Below are 11394 nucleotides of genomic sequence, written 5' to 3'. Positions count from 1 at the left end.
AATTTAATAAGCAATAGAAATAGGTAATCTTCAAACTTATAGTATAAAAACAAAATTCTATAAATTCATTAATCCTAAAGGAGATAGAATAGAGAATAGAAACATAAACATGCCCATTTCAAATAGATATTTGTACGCAGCACCTGTTTTTAGTATAGTTGGCTATAGTATTAATTGAGTATTCATATAAATAGGAATGTTTTGAAGTTATAATTAAGTACGTACGTATACAATTGAATCTAATGTTTTTACACAAATTATTGGTCGACCAGCAATGAAATGGATACTGAATGCAACTTTTGGTCTGCTTGACATTACTCTAGCATATACTCAATTACTTCAAGTATATAAAATCAAAAATATCTATGTAGTGATAACATTTCTATATTAATATGTAATGAGATAAGAAAGGATGAATGAATCAAACACATACAAATTTAATGGATAAATTACTTATTTATTCTAAATCTATATTAATTTGTATGGTTTATATTTTGTTGGGTCAATTATAAATGCCGCGCATTGAACTAAATCTTTGTTCGGGGGTTACAACAGTTTCTGAAATAGTTCATAAATCAGAATCGCTTATATATACGCATGCTTACGGACTGGACCAGGATTTTCTTTTATTGTGAACGATTTGAGGATCAAGGAAAAGTTGAGCTTTTGACTGACTATGATTACACACTACTTTTATATATTTTTGTTATTTGTGCCTAAAATCTTTACACTTAAAAAGAGAGAGACATATGTAATAAACTGGTATTTCAGTTTATTTATGTTTACACTTTTGATATTGCGTATGAGCAACTGAACCAACTTAATACGTTAACTGTTAGAACCGATTCAGGATCAATGATTAACTGAATAGATGTAACCTACTAACATGAAGCTTTGAATGAAAATTCAGAACTGAACAAACCGTGAGCGACAATTCTGAAAGTGCGCATACGGCCATTCCTTGATCTGGTTGAAATCACACAAACCATACATGATAAAAACAAACTCGTCCAAATATAGAAGAATAATTATTAAGAAACTGATAATTAACTACAATACACCCACACAACATAATTGATTTAGATGTAATTATTGGAAAATAAAATTTGTAACAGGAATTCTACTGTTACAATTAAATTAAAGAAACCAGTGTTGTTTTCATTACCAAATTATACACATAATCTTTCAACCAAAATTACTACACTTAGTCGCACTAATCACATTTTATGTCTTCTGAAATTTTCTTTCTTAAAGTTCTAATAAACTTAATTATTACAAACTCTGACGTCATGCGTACTGACCTTGTTAACGCCTAGCCTTTCTTAATTTTTTACTTTTCATTGCAGTTTTAAATCTTTATAGCGTGGCTTTCTACAAAAATTTTCATATTATGCTTCAGTTTTGAAGTTATATTTCAGTGACAAATTTGAAGTTTTCCATAAAAAGTGACACAACAGCAACACAAATCTGTCGTCGATTGAAAGATTTTTCATAAATTTTCAGTTTGCAGAATTAGCATTCAAATTATTATCAGTTCCACATGTCAAATAGATAATTCCAACATTTTTTTAATCAGTCAACAAGAATCAACTATTATTATACTTATATCGATTATTAAAAATATCGTAACGGATATATCAGCAACGTCATCCATTGCAATCCAAATGACGAATATTATTATCTTTTAATAAAATTATGGACAACAATATTTTCCATACAAAATATGACACAAATCAATCACTATTGAGGTCTAGATAATTAGTGAATTTTTAAATTGAGGATTGTCTTGTCATCAGGAGTAGGTAAGCGTGCAAAATTTCAAGTCCAAATATTAACGGGAAGTTAGTGTAATATTGATTAGAAAATTTGTAACATAAGAACAATGTGGTCAAATGACAGTCAACGAGAAGTAATCAAAACAACTAAAACCAAAAATTTTACCATAACAATGTATTTAAACCAATGATAAAAAAGACCTTTACAATTTGAGTGGAATTATTGAGATATGAAAACTACGGATAAAAGAAGATTTAGTACAGTTAAAAAAGAGTGTCATTTGATATTCATGTTCATTGATTATTTATTATAATTATTCAAATTATATTTTGATAAACATCAAAACGTCAAAACTTTAAATTTGTTACCTGTTTTAAAAACTAAAATCAAGACGATTTTTATACAAAAATATATAAAATGTCTTATTCTTCTATTCTATTCTTAACCTGATATTGAAAAAACAACCTATTGATAAAGATACACAAAAAATAAAATCAAAATGAATTGAAAATTTAGCAGATGCCGAAATACCAAAAGAAGTGAATGTTATCTTTAGGTCCCAATTTTGCACAAAATATTTCTAGTGACAATGAATTGCCCGTGACAAGTATATTATGCAATACTAAATATAACACCAATCATCTAAATAACGAAACTAAAAATAAATCGAAAAACAATAGAGAAATTTTAATCCCGAAATTTAACCAAAGAATTATTGAATAAAACAAAACATCTTAGAATTTTGGAAGCAGATAAATATAAAAAAAAACTATTATGGTATCAGAAAAGAATGATGAATAAAATGATGAAATTATTAAATGATAAGATTGTAAAAATATACGAACCCTACGAATTCATAGTAAAAAGAAAATAATACTTCCATTCGATCTTGGGAAGAACAAATTTTTATTGCACAATCAGAAATTGGAAATTCACAACCATACCCCTGCTCAAATCTGACACACCTCTTTGACCTATTGTATTAATTATTCTAACTCTTATCATCCCATTATCTAATTATTTTAAAAAAAATTATACCATAATAAATACTACATCAGAAAGGGATTTTGACAAAAAAAAGAAATATAAGAATCACTAATGTATATGGATTTATTTCGTTAGATTAAATATATCCATGAAAAATGGGCAAAATAAAAAAACACACGGATATACCTCAAAACAGAAATAATACAACAACAAACTCCAAACCTGAGAAAGAAAAAAACAAATTTATGGTTGTGCTATGGTGATATCCATATGAAGTGTTGTAGCATGATTAGTAATGAGAAAATTATAAATAACATATTCAAGAGAGGGAGAAACAAATACTATAGTCAATTAAGAAATAAAACATCTAAGTGTAAAACTTATCATATGCATAAGGACTTTCCCAACAAACTATTTTAATGATATGGTACTTGTATAAGTCATAAAAGATATAATACATTATCAACTTATTTCACTAAACTTAAATCTAAAACACCCAAAAACAAAAGAAGTAATATTATATATTAAGTATATATCAATGATTGTGACGCTGGTTACATAGGACAGACATATAAGTATTTAGAAAATAGATAAAAAAGTCATCAATACGATAAAAAATGAAACTACACTAAGAAACCATGAAATATCAAAAAAACGTACATTCATTCATAAAAATTGAAAAATTCTTGAAACAGAGTCAATCAATAAGAAGAGAATGTTCAGGAATGGTGTATATACATAGAAACGAAAAAGCTTTAAATGATAAAATGGACTTCTAAAATTTGGGTAATATTTATATTTTAGAAACTTTAATGCAACTATACATAATTTAATTGTAAGTGATCTATTTATTAATATAAGTACGAAAATGGTTAATGTCAAATTATATTTTAATGAAGACCGAAATAGGTCTAAACGTCAATAATTTTATCTGTTTTAAAAATCAATTTTTAATAAGAAGAGATCTAAAATCAAGATCATTTATCAACAAAATAGGACAGGAAGGAAGACGGAATAAATTTTCGCATGGAGAATCCATGCATTATGGTCCCGCTAGAAGTCCAACAAGCTCGCAGTACCCGACGGCTCATAGGATACTAAATAATTTATTTACAGATGAATACCCACATTGCCTAATAAAAATTACACAATTATATCTCTACAATAGAAATTTTCATATTAAAATAATAATGCTCCTAAAAACATAATTTAAATTAATGGAGGGGTTCCAGACTTCTTTCCCCATCTTTATTCCCAATTTGCACGCATGACCTTCTCAAAAACAAGTATTAATATCTTGGAATATCCACAGTAATGTATGCAGAAGATGTAATGTCTCCTAGACCTACTTTAGCTTAAGTATGCGGAGAATTGTATAAGATATTATTCAACTCAATAAACACAAAATTTGAATAGAAAATTTGATGCACTACCCTGTAAAAATTATCTTCTTTTCAACAATAAATAATCGCACTTGCCCACACTAACGGAACATCCTATACCCTAAATGTAAATTAGTTTAAATTCAAGTAACATTATATGTCGGCATTTTTATCATTATTTTCGTTATTATCCTCAATTTCTAATGAGTTTGTGAGTGAAGAAACTATTGTTCTATAGTTTTGCAAAAGCTTAGGTATCAGCTCTTATCAGACTGAAATGAAACGTTTTAAAAATAATTTTTTTAATTTATTTGATGTTGGGGAAAGTAAAAGCAATCTTAGAATTCCTTTTTATCTACGAGATTAAATTTTATCTCACAAAAACGCTGATTCTCGACTTATTTCATTCAACGATTCATGCGAATTTCCAGGAAACTGCTTCTAAAGGGAACCGCACTTTTTAAAATATATTTAAACAGATAATTTGGAATTATTTGGTTTTTCCAATTTATAAATCAAAATAATTATTAATTATTAAGTCGCATTGTAACCTATATGAAACTGACAAGTTTGAAGCGTGCCTACCATCAGTCTCAAAATGTATCGTGCCGAGCATCGCACGGTGATTAAATAGTTGTGTTTGAAAGTGTTGACCCAAAGATTTCTCTTAACTTTTCGAAGGAGTTTTTTTTGTTTCCTTGATAATTTCAATTCGCGTGTATTTTGTCTCTCAATTTTCTCAGTACCTTCAAACATTCATACAATTTACACTTTTAAATAGACAACATATACATTTATAATTAAAATATCCAGAAAACGTTCGTTTAGCCGCCGCAGCCGTCCCTTTTACTCTTCTTCCCGTTCACGTTTTTCTATCTGTCCAAGGTCTGTACGACCTTTCATAAACACAAATTCGATGTATACATAAAAAATGATATTTTAAGTTGTAGGTGTAAAGCTGAAATGTCTGTAACTGATATTTTTCTGTGGGCTCTGTTTATCCGAGGCTTACGGGATGAATGGGTTCTAGAAAAACTTCCCCATATATCCGACGAAAAGGAGTCTACTTTTGAAAAACTTCGAGAGATTACTATTGCCGTACAACCCCAGCTTGCCACTTCGTTGAACGATCGATGCCAGTCTTGTAGGGACGGCAGCCGTCATCAGCCACATTTTCGATGGCCAGGAAAAGCCTGTTACATATGCATCCAGGTCTCTAACCAACACAGAGTCCAACTGTCAAGGAAATTAAACCATAATCATTATATATCTAAAAAGGAAAATGGAAATGTGGATTGTATGTCCAGGGCACTGATTTCACAAAAGGCGACAAAAAAGGACACGGTCATTGATTTGGAAGTTAACCAACTTTATGCCGAGTTAATTGTCCAAATCTCCAATGTCAATTTTACAGCTACAACTATAACGAAAGCAACTTATGAAGATCCTGATTCACTAACCTTGATAAGAAAACTGCAAATCGATTATTCTCCATTCATCATTTCCAATGGAATGCTGTTCAGAAATGATCGCGTCGAAGTCCCATAAACTGTGCGCCTAACAATCTTGCGTGAGTTGTATGCTACCCATGTAGGAATCACCAAAATGTTTGTTCGGAGTTATGTTCTTTAGCAAAGAATTGGCCGTGATATTAAACTCCTAGTCAAAAGCTGTACTGACTGTGCTATGCAAGGAAAGAATCCTCCCGGAGTTTATTTACAATAATTTAGTTTCAACAAGTACAAGCCGTTTACATAACCAGCGTCTTTGCCAATTACTTTGTTATAACAATATACATACAAGTGAAGCGTTGACATTCCGACTTTTTTAAATCTAGTTATTATGATATTAGGCCCCTACATATATTATAAAACGCCAAGGTAACACCAATTTGATGATTTGTGAGAAATAGATTTCTTAATAATCTAGAAATTCTAACACAATTTATTAAAAAAGGTGCTTAAATGATGACTTAAGAATAACTAACTAACTCACTTTCACATTTATTTTAATGAAGTGACATGAACCTGGAATAATTATTAGTCAACACAAACCACAAAGGAGTACTAACCAAACATACTTTAATGAGTACGAGACTTTACCAGAGACCACTAAACGGATACTTGTTTTTTTAATAGGTAATCAACCTTGGCAATAATAATTATCTTCAGATGATAAATCAATATTTGTTTCGGCGAATCTTGGATATTATTGTTTATATAAAAAAGAGTGATAAAATAATGTTAAATCATAAACATTATCGTAGTCTCCTTTATTGTTTTTTGAGTAATTTATCAGTGGTGTTCGTCATTTTTGTTTTCATGTTTCTATACATAGTCTCACGCATTAAAAATGAAACAAGTCAGCTACATTAGCGGTACATAAAAACTTGGAAATTCAGGCACTAATGGCAGATGGATTTGAATTATTTATGAGATTCTAATATAATTGTTAATTAAAATATTGGCTGTGTTTTGTTCCAAATATCACTGTTATGTTTCATGTTTGACGAATACAAAAATACTGTTGCAAATCAATCATTCAAACTACCTACACTTTAAAATTATCTAGTCCAATTTTAATGTAACTATTACGAGGGTTACTACTTAAGTTTTGAGATATCACAACACTTTTGTGAATATGTCAAATCTGACATATTCATTCATAAAGTTTAGACATTTTTAATGGTGAACATACTCAGAACATGTTGTCATACGAGTGCTATTCGAGTTGTTTACAGATACCTGAAACATTCATGTGTGGATTAAACCCACAGCAATGTGCCGATCAAATCGCTTCAGATGGTGATAAAGCACCATCTCGAGCCATCGTGTTTCGCTGGTTTGCCGAATTCAATTATGATTGCACTGCACTACGAGATGAGTTTCGTGAAGATCGTCCAAAATCGGCTGTTGTACCAGAAAAGATCGATGCTGTGCGTAAACTGATATTGCAAGATCGTCATGTGACATACCGTGAGATTGAGGCATACTTGGACATCAGTTCCACTCGTATACATTCAATATTGCATCAACATTTGACTGTCAAAAATATTTTTTCGCGTTGGATGCCGCATAATTTTACTAAAAACAACTCGTGTCGGTTGGCGTAAAGGAATGCTGAAAAAACTCAATCGCGGTACTTCAATAGACGTCTATAAGATCGTAACAAACGACGAATCATGGATCTATGAATATGAACTCGAAACTAAACAGGAATCGACTGCATGCGTCATCTGCCGTACAGTAATTGTTTGGCACCCAATGATTTTTTTCTTATTCCCGAAGATCAAAAATAAATTGTGCGGTCAACGGAATGGAAAATATGGTTCAAACGCATGCAAAAGTGTATTGATTTCAATGGAGAATATTTTGAAAAGCAATAAAGCCATATCCAATTATAAATATTTGTTTTTATTTGTCCATCTCAAAACTTAAGTATTATCAAGAACAACATGAATACCATGGTACAGTTAGTATCTACGTATTTAACCCCATTTTCCCATAACAATGTATTTTAGATATTCCACTATTTGAAATGGGAATAAGTTCGCTCCGGCGATTAGGTTACAAAGTGTTATCTATTAAAATAACGGATTTTCGATAAATTGCAAGAAGACAGACATACGCCACACTTTGAAGCGATCGGCATTCGTGATCTCGTGATAGTTGTTAGATTTTTTACATACTTCTTTCTTTCAGAAATCCACTGTTATTTACTTTCAGAGTTACTGTGAGCCGCTGTCTGGTTTTTCGACTAATTATTAGTTGTATCAACCTATACTTTTTTATCCAGCATTCACGTAAAAGTTTCGATTTTTTCCACGAAATTCAACCTTTTTACGATTCGGTGGTACCTGACGCCCGCCACAAAGTTCTTTTTTATGTAGAATTCAATCAACTGTGAACGAACTCACTTCTGATATATATTCACAGCGACTTAGTGCTGAATATGTCTCGACGGGATTCAAATCTGGTGCCCGAGGTAACCACGATAAATAATAACGCGACCGTCTTGGAGAAACTCTATATTTCGACGTGGAACATGTGGATGTTAACATAACATAACATAACACTCAGCTGTGGTATTACATAAGATAACACTCAGCTGTGGTATTACATAAGATAACACTCAGCTGTGGTATTGCTTTGAAAATATACAAGTTTTTATTTGCTATTCGAACAATAGCCCTCTTAATGGCCCTGTGTCAATGTCTTTCAACATCAAATCCAATATAACGTCCGCATAGCAATATTGTTCTTCTGCAGCTCAGCAGAATCGCAATTATACGCTGAAAAATCAAATGAGCGGTAAAAACACTATAGCCAATTAAAATTTATGGTGAATTTTACAAATTACCCCGTAAATTAATAAAGAAGAGAAGTTAACACTTTTTAATAGACTCTTATTATTCTCCCTGAGGGGCTCTACATATGGTAAAACTTCCTCATGACTCATCCTGTATAAGAAGGCCTTAAAACAGTAGACTGTTACAATTATTATTTCTATAGGTTTTTATTATGCAGAACATCGATAAAGATATCTATCAACATAACTCATTGAAAAATTGAAGGAAACAATTCTAAATCTGTTTAATTAATATTATATACATATATATATAATTTTTTTCAATTACATTAGTGACACGTCTAAAATGGTCGTGCGGAATCCCATGTGCAACAATACGTAAAAACCAATAACAATGAACCTTAACTTGACCCTATCATTTTGAGGTCACTTTTCTCAAAATTTATTTATAACAATGGCAAGAATTTTTTGGCGTGTCGAATGAACTGTCACCCACAATTGTATGTCTTTTCTAATCATTTTTCGCAGACAATTCTCAACTTATTATTATTAATGTTGATATGTTACTAAGAGCCATATAGAAGCAGTAGTTTTTCAGCACACTATATGTTTATATCACTTTTATATTGTTTGTCCTCTCGTCGAAAATTATTTTCAGATATCGTTACAGTTTTCATCTGCTCGAAAGAATAGAAATCCTTAAGCTCACTTTGAGAATCACCGACTGTTGTCAAAACTAACAAAATAGCAATAATAATGGGATATACCATGTATTTCAAACATCTTAAACGCTTTTTTTAAAAATACCATTCAATTATCACTGTGACCTAGAAATATCGATAACTCCTAACCTTTCATTCAATGCCTCTTAATATATTTTATTTTCTAGAAATCCACTCAAGATTTGAATAAATTAATCAACTATTGGAACTAAAAATCACACTAGTGTGATTTTCTTCAATGAATATAGGACCAAGAATATCGGCGCAAACGTTCATTTTGTTCCTATACTATATATGACCTTCCCATCAATTTTCATCGCTGTAATGGTGCCAATATCGTTTGTTAACATATCCATTAAAAAACGTAAACTCAGGAAAACACATATTCTGATTTTAAATTATGAAATCTGTCATTATTTAACAAAATACAATTCTTCGGTTGAAACCGTCGTTACGAAGCACTCTATACGGGTGAAATTTATTAAACTTTTCTTATTGTTTTGTTAGCCATTCTTACTTGGAGTGGCATATTGCGAAGTGATGCGAAATGGTGCCAAAATTGGTACTTTATCCAAAATACAGCGATTATTTCTCTTTTTCTTAGCTACGGAACCAGTTTAATAAAACTCTTATTAAATATTCCACATTACCCATTATCAAAAAATCATTTTGGTTCTTTGTTCAAGTATGTAATTTACTACTTTAAAAAAAAATTAACGTATAACCTTTAACTCACAAAACTAATTTTACAACAAAGTAAATATAGCGACAAGAAATCGTGTCGGGAATGGTAGAGGAAATTTTAGCAAAGACCCTATTTGGGCTCGTTTCTTCTACGTTATAATCTGTACGAATGCAAAAAGTCTAGTTTAGGTTGATTACATCGTTTTCAATGACAAGTTTATCTGAATATTGTGCTTTTTTATTATTTTGTTGGATATTAGAAGTGAAGGTAGTATAGAAATTTACAGTTATGTGAAATTCCTTATAACCCAAAAAACAACACTAAATGTTTTTAATACTTTACTTCATACTTCACAGTTTTCAAGAGATTTCTTGCGAAGTTAAAAATATATTTTTGAAAAAATAGTTGAATGACCTTTAAAATGAGATGTGGGTAAAATTCTATTTACATTAAAAATTTTAGGGATTCCGTTCAAGTTCACTAGAAAGTGATATAATTGAAAATGAGGCTACAACTTCATCAAAAAAGTGTGACGTGGCATATTTATGATCATTATAAAGGGGCTGAAATATAAAGGGTGCTAGATAAAAATAGTGGAGATAAATATTGAAGTTATATTGTTCTTATTTTGGAAAATTATTAGAAACGCTGTGATGGGACACGTCATCTTAACACAAGTACACTAAGATTTTTTTTTACATAACCACTGCAGATATGGCAACATTGTTAGCTGACATATCTTTCTAGTAATATTTTCATAACAATGCCTTGTCTAGGCAATTCTATTTATGTTCTACAAGAAGAATAGAGACCCTATTGTGAGAGAGTTTATTTTAGACTGCAACATTCGGATACAACACTAAAACTTCCGGTACATTATTTTGATTAAGAAAACAGGGTTTGACGATGAAACGATTATTTTAGGAATATTAATAACGTCGACTAAATTTAATCACAAAAATATTGAATCTAAACGAGGAAAGCAGATGGTCATTTGTGAGTTTAAGATAATTATGTCCGATTTTTGATTTGATGAGTCTGATTAGAAGCAATATTCAGGTTAGGCACAACTGGTGCAAGATTATATACAGTATGGTGTAAATGAAAGGAAAAACTTCGTTATTTCGTAAGCCGGTGACTTTAAGGAAAAATCCTGAAGCCCGTCGATTTTCAATTTTAAACATGCTATTCATAAGGATGTTTTTACCTATGCCTTTTTATTTTGGACGCATCTATGTGAGCGTGATGACGTCATCGCTAAAGTTTTTAAATGGAAATGTGGGTGTTGTAATACATTATTTAAAAGGTCTTTTAAATACCTATTCAGCCATATCAATATGTACAGTAATTGATTTTTGTATTTGTTTAAAAATTAATAGTTTTATTATTACAGTAAATTATGTTATCCATTAAATAATGGATCAAGAATACATAATTTAATAACTATCCCTATAATAATATACGCAACATGGAGACTAATTTATAGTCTATTTTTATGAATTAGAGAGTAATAAAATGACGAAGCATTCGTAAT

The 11394-nt window shown here is 30.6% G+C and overlaps 1 protein-coding gene across 3 annotated transcripts in view; it reads right to left on the bottom strand.

The window, feature by feature from the left end:
- Window positions 1-11394, bottom strand: part of LOC130451294 (beta-1,3-galactosyltransferase 5-like) — a 57967-nt gene that overhangs the window by 2395 nt on the left and 44178 nt on the right. Inside the window, exon 1 of one of the 3 annotated variants that reach the window (XM_056790232.1) lies at window positions 226-328. The exons of the other annotated variants lie outside the window; for them this stretch is intronic. The gene's annotated coding sequence lies outside the window, so the exon portion shown is untranslated. Of the gene's footprint in view, window positions 1-225; window positions 329-11394 lie in introns of those variants that run through there. 3 annotated transcript variants of the gene reach the window in all.

This window comes from Diorhabda sublineata, chromosome X (assembly GCF_026230105.1).
Source record: "Diorhabda sublineata isolate icDioSubl1.1 chromosome X, icDioSubl1.1, whole genome shotgun sequence".
NCBI classification, from domain to species: Eukaryota; Metazoa; Arthropoda; class Insecta; order Coleoptera; family Chrysomelidae; genus Diorhabda; species Diorhabda sublineata.
This window is presented reverse-complemented; position numbering and strand designations above follow the sequence as displayed.